Source organism: Suncus etruscus, chromosome X, assembly GCF_024139225.1.
Source record: "Suncus etruscus isolate mSunEtr1 chromosome X, mSunEtr1.pri.cur, whole genome shotgun sequence".
Taxonomy (NCBI): Eukaryota; Metazoa; Chordata; class Mammalia; order Eulipotyphla; family Soricidae; genus Suncus; species Suncus etruscus.
Window position 1 is genome coordinate 64,697,213 of NC_064868.1, and position 14,036 is coordinate 64,711,248.

Below are 14,036 nucleotides of genomic sequence, written 5' to 3' on the forward strand. Positions count from 1 at the left end.
AAAAAGCTGGAGTGGCCATACTAATATCAGATAATGCAAACTTTATACTCAGGAAGGTTGTAAGGGACAAAGATGGACATTTTACATTAATCAAGGGGTACGTAGAGCAGGAAGAATTCACTCTCCTAAACATATATGCACCGAATGAGGGGCCAGCAAAATATTTAATACAACTGTTGACAAATCTGAAAAATAATATCAACAACAACACAATAATTGTGTGGGACCTTAACACGGCTTTGTCAACACTGGATAGGTCAACCAGACTGAAACCCAACAAGAATATACTAGACCTGAGGAGAGAAATGGAAGAAAGAGGCCTAGTGGATATATATAGGACACTCCATCCCCAGAAACCTGGATACACATTCTTCTCCAATGTACATGGGACATTCTCCAGGATAGACTACATGCTGGCACATAAAACATACCTCCATAAGATCAAGAGGATAGAAATTTTGCAGACTACCTTCGCTGACCACAAGGCTCTAAAATTATTTGTGAACTCCAAAGGGACTCAGAAGAAACACTTTAACACCTGGAAGTTAAACAGCCTCATGCTCAATAACCAGTGGGTCCGAGATGAAATCAAGGAGGAAATCAAAAAGTTCCTGGAAACAAATGACAATAAAGACACAAACTATCAGAACTTATGGGACACAGCAAAAGCAGTACTGAGAGGAAAATTTATAGCTTTGCAAGCACACATCAGGAAGGAAGAAGGAGCTTACCTGAGTAGCTTAATGACACAGCTAATAGAACTAGAAAATGCTCAACAAAAGGACCCAAGAATAGGATGACAGAAGGAAATAACAAAGCTGAGAGCAGAAATCAACGAAGTGGAAACTCAAAAAACAATCCAAAAGATCAACGAAAGCAGAAGTTGGTTCTTTGAAAAAATAAACAAGATTGATAGACCACTGGCAAACCTAAAAAAGAAAGAGAGAGAGAGAGAAACTTGATAACTCGTATCAGGAATGAAAAAGGAGAGATCACTACTGATATGACAGAGATTCAAAGGGTAATAAGAAATTACTTTGAAAAACTCTACGCCACTAAAAATGAGAACCTGTAAGAAATGGATAAATTCTTGGACTCTTATAATCTTCCACGGTTGAAGGAAGAGGATGTAGCATATCTAAACACCCCCATCACCATTGATGAAATTAAAACAGTAATCAAATGTCTGCCGAAAAACAAAAGCCCAGGTCCAGATGGATTCACTAATGAATTCTATCAAACTTTCCAAGAGGAACTACTGCCAATCTTGGCAAGACTCTTTCATGAAATTGAACAAGCAGAAACACTTCCAAATAGCTTTTATGAAGCCAACATCACCTTGATACCTAAACCAGACAGAGATGCTACAAAAAAAAGAAAATTACAGACCAATATCGCTGATGAATGCAGATGCAAAGATCATCAACAAAATCCTGGCAAATAGGATTCAATGCCTCGTTAAGAAGATCATCCACTACGATCAAGTAGGTTTCATCCCAGGAATGCAAGGCTGGTTTAACATCCGTAAATCTATCAACATAATACACAACATCAATAACAAGAAAAATAAAAACCACATGATCATATCAATAGATGCAGAGAAAGCATTTGATAATGTCCAACACCCATTCTTGATAAAAACTCTCAGCAAGATGGGAATGGAGGGAACCTTTCTCAATATAGTGAAGGCCATCTACACAAACCAGTGGCAAATATTATCCTCAATGGAGAAAAACTAAAAGCCTTCCCTCTAAATTCTGGCACAAGACAAGGCTGTCCTCTCTCACCACTCCTATTCAACATAGCTCTGGAAGTACTTGCTATAGCGATTAGGCAAGAAAAGGATATGAAGGGAATCCAGATAGGAAAGGAAGAAGTCAAGCTCTCACTGTTTGCAGATGACATGATACTTTACTTAGAAAACCCTAAAGACTCTATCAAAAAGCTTCTAGAAACAATAGACTCATATAGCAAGGTGGCAGGCTACAAAATTAACACACAAAAATCAATGGCCTTTCTATACACCAATATTAATAAGGATGAAATGGACATTAAGAAAACAACCCCATTCACAATAGTGCCACACAAACTCAAATATCTTGGAATCAACTTGACTAAATATGTGAAGGACCTATACAAAGAAAACTATAAAACTCTGCTCCAAGAAATAAGAGAGGACACACGGAAATGGAAACACATACCCTGCTCATGGATTGGCAGGATTAACATCATCAAAATGGCAATACTCCCCAAGGCATTATACAGATTTAATGCCATCCCTCTAAAGATACCCATGACATTCTTCAAAGAAGTGGATCAGACATTTTTGAAATTCATTTGGAACAATAAACACCCTCGAATAGCTAAATCAATCATTGGGAAAAAGAATATGGGAGGAATTACTTTCCCCAACTTTAAACTTTACTACAAAGCAATAGTTATCAAAACAGCATGGTATTGGAATAAGGACAGGCCCTCAGATCAGTGGAATAGGCTTGAATACTCAGAAAATGTTCCCCAGACATACAGTCACCTAATTTTTGATAAAGGAGCAGGAAATCCTAAATGGAGCAGGGAAAGCCTCTTCAACAAGTGGTGTTGGCACAATTGGATAGCCACTTGCAAAAAATTGAACTTAGACCCCCAGCTAACATCATGTACGAAGGTAAAATCCAAATGGATTAAAGACCTCGATATCAGCCCCAAAACCATAAGATATATAGAACAGCACATAGGCAAAACACTCCAGGACATTACAGACATCTTCAAGGAGGAAACTGCACTCTCCAAGCAAGTGAAAGCAGAGATTAACAGATGGGAATATATTAAGCTGAGAAGCTTCTGCACCTCAAAGGAAATAGTGCCCAGGATACAAGAGCCCCCCACTGAGTGGGAGAAACTATTCACCCAATACCCATCAGATAAGGGGCTAATCTCCAAAATATACAAGACACTGACAGAACTTTACAAGAAAAAAACATCTAACCCCATCAAAAAATGGGGAGAAGAAATGAACAGACACTTTGACAAAGAAGAAATACACATGGCCAAAAGACACATGAAAAAATGTTCCACATCATTAATCATCAGGGAGATGCAAATCAAAACAACGGTGAGATACCACCTCACACCCCAGAGAATGGCACACATCACAAAGAATGAGAATAAACAGTGTTGGCGGGGATGTGGAGAGAAAGGAACTCTTATCCACTGCTGGTGGGAATGCCGTCTAGTTCAACCTTTATGGAAAGCGATATGGAGATTCCTCCAAAAACTGGAAATCGAGCTCCCATACGATCCAGCTATACCACTCCTAGGAATATACCCTAGGAACACAAAAATACAATACAAAAACCCCTTCCTTACACCTATATTCATTGCAGCACTATTTACCATAGCAAGACTCTGGAAACAACCAAGATGCCCTTCAACAGACGAATGGCTAAAGAAACTGTGGTACATATACACAATGGAATATTATGCAGCTGTCAGGAGAGATGAAGTCATGAAATTTTCCTATACATGGATGTACACGGAATCTATTATGCTGAGTGAAATAAGTCAGAGAGAGAGAGAAAAACCCAGAATGGTCTCACTCATCTATGGGTTTTAAGAAAAATGAAAGACACCCTTGTAATAATAATTTTCAGACACAAAAGAGAAAAGAGCTAGAAGTTCCAACTCACCTCAGGAAGCTCACCACAAATAGTGATGAGTTTAGTTAGGGAAATAACTACATTTTGAACTGTCCTAATAACGAGAATGTATGAGGAAAATGGAGAGCCTGTCTAGAGTACAGGCGGGGGTCGGGTGGGGAGGAGGGAGACTTGGGACATTGGTGATGGGAATGTTGCACTGGTTATGGGTGGTGTTCTTTACATGACTGAAACCCAAACACAATCATGTATGTAATTAAGGTGTTTAAATAAATTTTAAAAAATGAAATAAAAAAGTGATAAATGGACAAAAATTTTAAACTATTGTAACCAACTTTCCCAAACTATAATAAAATTAATAAATGAGTAGCTATGCTATATAATTAATAAATATAATATCGTTATACTTGTATTATTCTAGATAAGAGTAATTGTCATAGCATTGAGCATCAACGTAATTTTTTTCTTTTGGGTCACACCCGGCAGCGCCCAGGGGTTACTCCTGGCTCTATACTCAGAAATCGCTCCTGGCAGGTTCAGGGGACCGTATGGTATGCCTGGATTCAAACCACTGACCTTCTGCATGCAAGGCAAACATCTTACCTCCATGCTATCTCTCCGGCTCCAAGGGCATGAACTTTAGATGACACAAACAAACCATAGTTAAAGCCATAACTGATACCAAAATGATCATGAAGATGATCTCACCATTTTCACTCATTCATTATCAAGATTAAGTTGTCTGAAATAACCTATCTAGCAAACATTTCATTCTTGGAAATACCTTTCTGATTTCTGTGTTCTGTCAAATAGCACACATTTTTCACCAGTTATTAGTCTCATTTTTAACTACAAAGAAGTAAGATTAAAAGTGTACTTTATTACAGGCGGGGATTGGATGGGGAGGAGGGAGATTTGGGACATTGGTGATGGGAATGTTGCCCTGGTGATGGATGGTGTTCTTTACATGACTGAAACCCAAACACAATCATGTATGTAATAAAGGTGTTTAAATAAAATATATAAATAAAATAAAAAAGTGTGCTTTATATTCAAGTAGCAAATTATACTCATCTAGAATTCTTTATACATCTTTAGTAAAGATTAAAAAATTGGGGAAGGAATTTGGGTACCCTGGTGATGGATATGGTATTCGAATTATATGCTTGAGGAAACCAAGCAAATGCCCTACCACTGTGCTATCTCTCCGGCCCCCAATTTTTCTTATTCAAATTAAATAGGCCATGATTTGGTCATCTTCTATAGCTTTCACATCTCTTTGATTTCTAGAACTACTTGATTCTTATGAACACCATTTCTATTTCCAGTGTCAAAAGATCTAAAGATTCATAATTTTATTACTTGTAACAAGTAAGTTTTTATTGTTATTTAATAATATGATTATATGTATAAACACACTGTGTAATATTCAACTTACAAAAAGGAAATTGTGTATCAGAGAGATATTTTAAAGGACTGCATTATATATAGGATGCCAGTTTGATCTCTGGCAATGCTCTAGTACTGCTGGAAGAGACTTTTTTTATTTTTGCTTTTTGGGTCACACCCTGTGACTCTCAGGAATTACTACTGGCTATGCGCTCAGAAATTGCTCTTGGCTCGGGGACCTTATGGGACGCCGGGGATCCAACCAAGGTCCGTCCTGGATCGGCCGCATGCAAGGCAAATGCTTTACCACTATGCTATCACTCTGGAAGAGACTCTTAAGTACAGAGTTGGAAGTAGCTGCTGAGCTTCACTGAGGTGTGACCCTAAACCAAAAATCAAAAAGGAAGAAAATTCTGACACATGTTGTAACATGATGAACTCTGAGGATATTATACTAAATAAAATAACCCATCCATAAAAATAAAAACTATATGAAATAACTGGATTACTCAAACTAATAGCAATTTATGAGCGCAGAGCCAGGAGTAACCCCTGAATGCTGCTGTGTGTGCCCCTCAAAAGAATTAAACAGTTAGGTCATTTTGGCTTCTCTTCCTGCAATTTAAATTTGTGTGCCTGGTTTTATTTTCACCAATAGAGAGCGAGAAAATTGCACCCACAATAACAGTAGAATATATTTGTATTCCTGTGTTTTATTTTCATCAATAAATAGAGAGCAAGAAAATTCCACCCATAATAACAGTAGAACACTAGGTGTTACAATATTTTTTATTCTATATTCCCATGCCCCTCCTTTGTATGTTGTACAATTTCCATATCCTGTAAATAACAAGAATTTATTTTAAAAATTCCTAATGGGTATTCTTGAAAGAAATAATACAATAATAAATAAGAAGCACAAAAATGGATCCAATTGAAATATTGATTTTGGATATAGATGCCTGTGATAAGCTCAGGTGGTCTAGGTGTGTGTGGGGTAACATTTGATGGAGCTCAAGGGTTTCTCCTGATTGTAACTCAGGAATCACTACTGGTGAGCTCTGGGGATTATGTGGGATTTTGGAGATCAAACCTGGATTGACTATGTGCAAGGAAAGCATCCTACCCACTCTTCTCTCAGGCAACACACTCAGGCATTTTTATCTGATTGTATCACAAGTAGTCAATATAAGAATTTTATATTACATTTTTAAAGTTTTATATAAATGAAATCACAGTATTTTAAAATGCTATTTTTATTGATGAAAATGGCATACAAATGTGTAAATGTTTTTTTTTGTTTTTTTTTTGGTTTTTGGGCCACACCCGTTGACGCTCAGGGGTTACTCCTGGCTATGCGCTCAGAAGTTGCTCCTGGCTTGGGGGACCATATGGGACACCGGGGGATCGAACTACGGTCCGTCCAAGGCTAGCGCAGGCAAGGCAGGCACCTTACCTCTTGCGCCACCGCCCGGCCCCTAAATGTTTGTTTTGGAGGTACAATATTACCTCACCAAACCCAACATTTGAATACCAATATCCTTCCAAAATCTCTCTATAGGACCTTTCCAGTTTGTGCCCCCTAGAAACTTGGTAACCTCAATTTATTGGATAAGAATTTGTTTTCACTGGATATAGTATGTTTCCTTGCTTTGTTTCTTTATATTCACATATAAGTGAGATCATCTGGTATTTTGTCTTTTTCCTGATTTACTTTACCAACATGTCATTTAATTCTAGTTCTATCTGTATTGTAGCAAAATTCAAAAATTAATCTTTTCTTAGAGTTAAATGTTATTTTGCTATGTATATAAATTTTCCTTATCAAGTCATTTGTTGCTTTGAACATAGCTTTCAAGATATTGGCTATTTAAACAGTACCACACTAAACATAGGGATTCACATAGGGATATATTCATTTTAATGTAGGTGTGGGGATCTCTTTCTCCCAAGGGCCACTTGTATACTTATTTATAACCCTTTTAATACAGGTAGATGCTTTGCTGGTGAGGAAAATTTCTGTCTGTCCTGGCATGTATCAGGCCAAACCACATGATTCAGGGGATCATGCATGGACTGTGGGACAAATTGTGGCACAATCATTGTATTTATTGTCATGTGTTCTTTAGATTTTACAGTCACATATTCCAATACAAATTATGGGTCTGAGATTGTATGGACCTGGAACCCCCTGGGAATTTGTGGTTATGAATGCCATGTAGCTAAAATACTAACACCTAGTGAGTCTTGCAGTAGCTCTAGTGTCAAATTCTTATAGTCCTGCAAGTGAGGATCACAGTCACAAATACCCCAAAACAGTTATAGCTGTGAGCTAAGATTTTCAACTACTTGGGGATTTACATTTATCAACACCAAATAGTCAGTGTAGTGAAAAAGTCCAGCAGTCTTAGAGAGTATCCTCTGTGTCATATTGTGTTTGGTGAGGCTGATAGCTCAAAATTTAAGTGGGCCTATCCTTCTCTCAGATGTTCAAAATGATGTGTATACCTATATATCTGTGCATTGTATTTGAGTAGTCCTGGATGATGACCAGATCTGCACAGTGGTTATTGCCATCTGTGCCGATTTTGAATAAACTCATTTGACTCCTGGGGGAATGAGCTTTCAAGTCTCGGGGAGCATACATTTTTTTACCCAAATTCTAAGGACCTGGCCAGTGATGACCATGTAATTCAATATTGTGAGTGCCTAAGAACAAATTTGTACACACTTTGTTTATTCTTGGCAGACTGATTCATGATTGCAAGTGTCTTATGGTACCTATGCATTTATTTTAAGAGCAATTTAGAGGCATTTAGGAATTCAAGATCAAATGGGTGTAACAATAATCCCCCCCAATTTCCCTACTGTAGTTCATATGTTTATACATAGATAGGTAATCTGTGAAGGCAGTGATGCCCAGATTTTAGAAACAATTGAATCTATCATAGAGTAGCTTTATAGAGCTAACTAGCAGCACAATAGGCTAGGAGGACTTTGCTAAATTAGATACTGTGGAAGTCATGGCATATTTGCTATCAAGTCAGTTATGTGCTGGGACAGTCAGTAGACTGAGTTAGTTTCCTCAGAGTACAGTTTGGTTTTAGATGGGTAGGGGTCACTTCAAGAATGACATTTCTAGTCAGATTTAAAGGTGCTATTTAGATGATATATATTGCTGACTCAAGTTTAACTCACAGTCTCTTGTCTCCCATTGAGTTGTTATAAAAACAGTACTGTAGAATTGAGAATCCAGGGGGCTTGATGCAGCCTTTCCAAGGCAGTAGTCAGTACATTAGAAGTCATTTGGGATTATAGTTTATTTCCCATGGCAGATTCTACGTGTTTCAGTCTCTTTCTATACTGTTGCTTGTTTGCTTCATAGGAACTTCCCTAGTGGGACTGTCTGACTCTACTCCCTATTTCAAGATAACAGAGTCCCCAGTGATAAGACTTCAGGCACAATTCTGTGATTAATTAAGTTTTGGTGTCAAATTTTTCAGAGTTGGGGGGTAAATGCTGACTAAGTTCTGCCTCTTCAACTATCTTGGCCCATCTCCCCTTTAGAAAGTACTTTTCTTCAGGTTTGTTTTACTTTGTTTTACCGAGCATAATTATTTTGAGACCCCTTCAGTGTACAAATAGTTTGCTCCTTTTTAATTCTAAACATTTTATAAAATAAATAAATAAAGTAATATTAAATAATAAAAATAATCTATACATAAATATAATAAACAATAAAATAATACATTTGTATTTCTTTTTATTCCACTGTGCATATATAGCACATTCTGCTTACCTATTAATTTGTTGTGGTTATTTAGTTTGGTTGCACTATCTGCACACCTTGTTGTAGTTCTCATGTGCTATCCTTCATTGAATTTTTGGACCACACCTGGTGATGCTGAGGAGTTATTCCTGACTCTGCACTAGTGGTGCTTGGAGACTACAGGAAATGTCTGGGATTGAACCCAGTTTAGTTGTGTGCAAGGCAAGCATCCTACCTGCTATATTATCAGCCCACACTTGCTCTTTATTTTTTTTTACTGCAGATCTCATCATATATTGCATACTTTAGTTGTTGTGTTCACATACACTTATTGAAGTGTGATTAAACACTTTATTATAGTGTCAGGGATTTAAAAACAGGACATTTAGGGCCCGGAGAAATAGCACAGCGGTGTTTGCCTTGTAAGCAGCCGATCCAGGACCTAAGGTGGTTGGTTCGAATGCCGGTGTCCCATATGGTCCCCCGTGCCTGCCAGGAGCTATTTCTGAGCAGACAGCCTGGAGTTACCCCTGAGCACCGCCGGGTGTGGCCCAAAAACCAAATAAAAGAAAACAGAAAACAAAATAAAACAACAGGGCATTTACTGAGATTATTGTCAGGCATGTGAGGCAGTGCTGTGGATTGAATGCCAGTACGTTTTGACTTTATGCTTACAAGGCCAGCATAATACCATTGAGCCATCTTTATTGCCCTGGAGATCAAAGTTGTCTCTACATTTTCGTTGCTACAAACATTGCAACAAGGAAGTATTGTTACAAACTTTCTTGTACTTTAAATATTTTTTCTCTCATTCAGCAATACTCAGAATTTACTACTGGCTTTGCATTCAAGGTTTACCAATGGGGTCTTGGGTTTTCGGGTATTGAAACAATGTTGACTGTGTCCAAGGCAAGTGCCCTACTTGCTCTCTCTCCAGCCTGTGTGTCTTTTAACAGCTTGAATATAAACCACATGTCATAAAGTAAATTCCTTTAAAATGTTTAGAAATTTTCCCTTCTCTAGTTCTAGGCAGCTAGTAATCTGATATCTTCATGGATTTGGTAATTCTTCTGATATTAATGGAGCTACACATTTTGTAGTCTTTTGTGACTGTATTCTTTTACTTATTGTATGTTTCAAGGTCCATCCATTCTGTAGCACTTACCAGTACTTTATTCATTTTAGAGGGGAATAATATTTTATTATACAAATATACCACATATTGTGTCCATTCTGCATATTAGAAGGAAAATTGGAAATATGGAAATGAAATTTCCATATTAGATGGGAAACTTAGTTGTTTTCACTTTTTGGATATTAGAAGTACATCAACATTGTATATGAATATTTGCACAGGCATGCTTCAATACCTCTTGAAATTGATGAATACCTATGCTTAAAACTTTGAGTATTTTCAAATTTTCTTTCAAAGCTATTACTTTATATTGCCACAAATTTAAAAACATTGAGTTTTCTCAGTTTCTTCATCACCATTTCTCAATACTCTGTTTTTTTTATTATTACTGTATACCCAACCCACTGAATGGGAAGTAATATCACATTGTAATCCTGATTAGCATTTCTCAGCACAATAAAATGTTGACTTCTTTAAAAAATTATTGAAACTGTTGTGATTTACAAAGTTCTTCATAGTTGGGTTTCAGGCATACAATGAATCATGTCCAATCTCACCACTAGTGTCCACCTCCCTTCACCAATGCTCCCCAAGTGCATCCCATACCACCCCCACCGTCCCCTTGACTGCCAGTAAAACAGGCCCATATAAAGTTTAGATTGTTAAAGTTTGGATCTCTTGATTCCATTGTTGTTGCCTTTGCTTGGATATTTAGTTCTGTTCTTTTCTTAGAACTGCCAGTGCACCTTAGACCACTTGGTCCCTGGCACTATCCTTTCATATTTGTGTATCTACATATGATAGCACAGCAGGTATGGTGCTTGGCTTACATGTGGCAGAGTTGGGTTTGATCTCTGGCATAACATGTGTTCCTCTGAGCCCACCAAAAGTGATTCTTGAGCACAGAGACAAGAGTAAACCTGGTGCACCATTTGATGTTGCCTCCAAACCAAGGAAATTAATAAATAAGTCACTAGGAGTTTCCAAAGATCATTATAATGTTATCTTTTACATTTATTTTTTATCAATTATGAGATTATTTTGTGTATCATGTGATGAAAGGCTCCAACTTCATCCTTTTACCTGTGAATATCTAGTGATTCAAGTTTATTTTTGAAAGACATATACCTCCGCTAAAATGTCTTTTCCCTCTTATTAAATATCAACTTATCCTAAAATTCAGGGTTTACTTAAAAACACTTGATTTTATTATAGTGATTTATATGTTTTCTTTTATACAAGTACCATATTACCCCAGTTGTTCTTTTTGAGTAAGCTTTGAAATTTGGAACCATGACTGTTTCTGCTTTGTTCTTTTTTCCCAAGAAAATGTTGGCTATTCTGAATACCTTCAACAGACACTTAGATGTCTATTAGGATCAGCATGTCAATTCCTACAAAGAAAGGAGGTGGGATTTTAGTATTGACTGTGATTAACATATATATCAAATATTATGCAATGTCTTAAGTCTTTTGACCCAGAAATTGTGGTCTTTCTATATTTAGGTCATTAAAAATATCTTTGAGCACTGATAACTTTCATTACACATATTGCACCTTTTAGGCCTAATGCAGTCCAAGGTATCATATATATTTTGTATATTTATAATAGAATTAATTTAAAATTTTATTTCAGATTGTGTATTACTAATGTAAACAAATACAATGTTTGCCTATATTAATCTTGTGTCCTGAAATATTGCTAAATTCTATAGATTACTCTAGAAATTTCTTGACTTTTTTTATAAAAATGACTGTTATTGTTTTCATTGATGTTTTTATTTAGAATAGTTTTGGGATCAGAGAGATATCATGGAGGTAGAGTGTTTGCCTTGCATGCAGAAGGATGGTGGTTCGAATCCCAGGCATCCCTGTGCCTGCCAGGGCCGATTTCTGAGTGTAGACCCAGGAGTAACTCCTGAGCAATGCTGGGTGTGACCCCCCCCCAAAAAAGAATAGTTTTAACATTTAAGATCTTGATGTACAAAAGTATTGCCTCTCACAATTGCCGAAGTATCTAATACCATTCTCCAATGTCCTCATGTTGCTTCTCATCTTCCCCTTCTTACTCCCTCAGACTCCCAGCTCCTAACCTGCTTGGCAATTTTCATTTTATATGCAGGACCAACGGTTTGTTATTTTTCATTACTCTCTATCCCCTTGTTTTATTTCTCTGTAAACCACAGTAAATGAGATCCTTTACTATTTGCCCTTCTCTCTGTCGTTTTGGCTTAAGAAGATATCCTCCAATTTCATCAAGTTGCAACTCACTGCAAGCTTTCATCTTTTCTTATAAATGCATAGATAACTACAAAATAACTCTGCTTTTTTATCCATTTATCTGTTTTTGTATACTTTGATGGACATTTGTTGTTTCATTCATACCCTAGCTAGTATATTAAACATATACTAAACATATGATACTAAACATAGATATACATATTTCTTTTTTTAATAACTTATTTAAGCTCCGTGGTTACAAAAATTGTCCATACTTGAGTTAAAGTCATAGACTGTACACCACCCTTCACCAGTGCACTTTTCCCACCACCAGTGTTCCTAGTTTCCCTATCATTCACTACCAACTTCCACCTGTTTCTGGGGTAGGCATTTTTGCTTCTCTCTGTCTCTTTTTCTCTTTTGACACTGTGGTTTGCACTATCATTAATTAAAGGTTACTATGATTGCCATGTTATCTCCTTTAGCACTGAGTTCTTTTCCAGAGTGATAAGGAGAAACTTTTGATTTCAAACCCATACCTTTGGAAAAGCATTCTCATTTCTTATGACTTACTTCTTTTCTTGATTAAAAAATACGCATGTGGTTGCTGCAGAGGTAAAAGTGGGGGCAGTCACCTTAATCTTTATGAACATATCAGGCTTTGGCTCTCTTGATGTGAAAACTATCCTACAAGTTATATGGGGGGTGATTTGGGCAAGTGTTTTGGTTTTCTTTATTTTTGGTTTCTGAGCCACACACAGCAGAGCTAGGGGGTTACTCCTTGCTCTGGACTCAGAAATTACTACTGGCAGGTTTGCGGGACCATATGGGATGCTAGGGGTTGAACCCAGATAGGCCATGTGCAATACAAACACCCTAGGCAAGTGTTTTTGATATTTAGGTTAGAGGGTTAGAATTTCCATTCTATGAGTTAAAGATGGCTTATTAACAATAGCTCCAATACTCTCAACTATACTTTATTGGGATAGAGCTACAACGTGCATTTCGGGGCAGTGAAAAATACTGGTTACTTCTCCATCCAAGGAAGGAACCTTCTTTAACTGAATAGATACACTTGAAATTTAAATTCTCAGTGTTGTTTGTATTTGTTATTTTATTTATATTTTGTTTTAGGGCCATGCCTGGCTGTAGCAACCCTGGCTTTAGCGACCCAGAACCACTGTGGCTAGGGGTTGGGGTGGAGGAGAGAGAGAGAGGGATACGAACAATTTATTGTTTTAGTCCTAGTCTGAAGTGTGCAGCTGCCTGGGGAGCTTCTGAGAGAGATAGGTAATTTACCAGCCAGAGAGGGCTGGGGAAGGCTTGTAGTCCCAGGCTTTTAAAGAGAAAATAGAGAAAGGTAGAAAAAAACAGACAGTATCTCTTATGTTTTATCTCTGGCCAGGCCTGCTTGGGCCTGGCTTCAAACTTTTTCCTGAAATAGCCACTGGGCCATTATGCACAATACAGGGGGTATGTCCAAGGAGCATATTCAAGGGTGTGTCCAGGTTTAGTTTCAAGGGCATGATCAAGGAGTGTATCCAGGTCCAGTTACCTTTACTGCAACACCTGGCTATACTCAGGCATATTCCTGGCTCTGCATTTAGGCATTGCTCCTAGCTGGCCTCTGTGGATGTGGTGCTAGAATAAAAATCTTGGTAAGCTGCATGCAAGTCAATAGCCATACTCACTGTACTATCTCTCTACCCTCTCAGTATTGTTTTTATATGAAGATTTAATAGATTTGCTTGATTAAACAGCTTCTCATTTGATTTTTACTCTTAGAAAATTTTCCAAAACTATAGTTGTTTTAAAAAATAACACCATTTATGGCTGTTTTCCTGGGAAATTGGCTCATGGACATGTC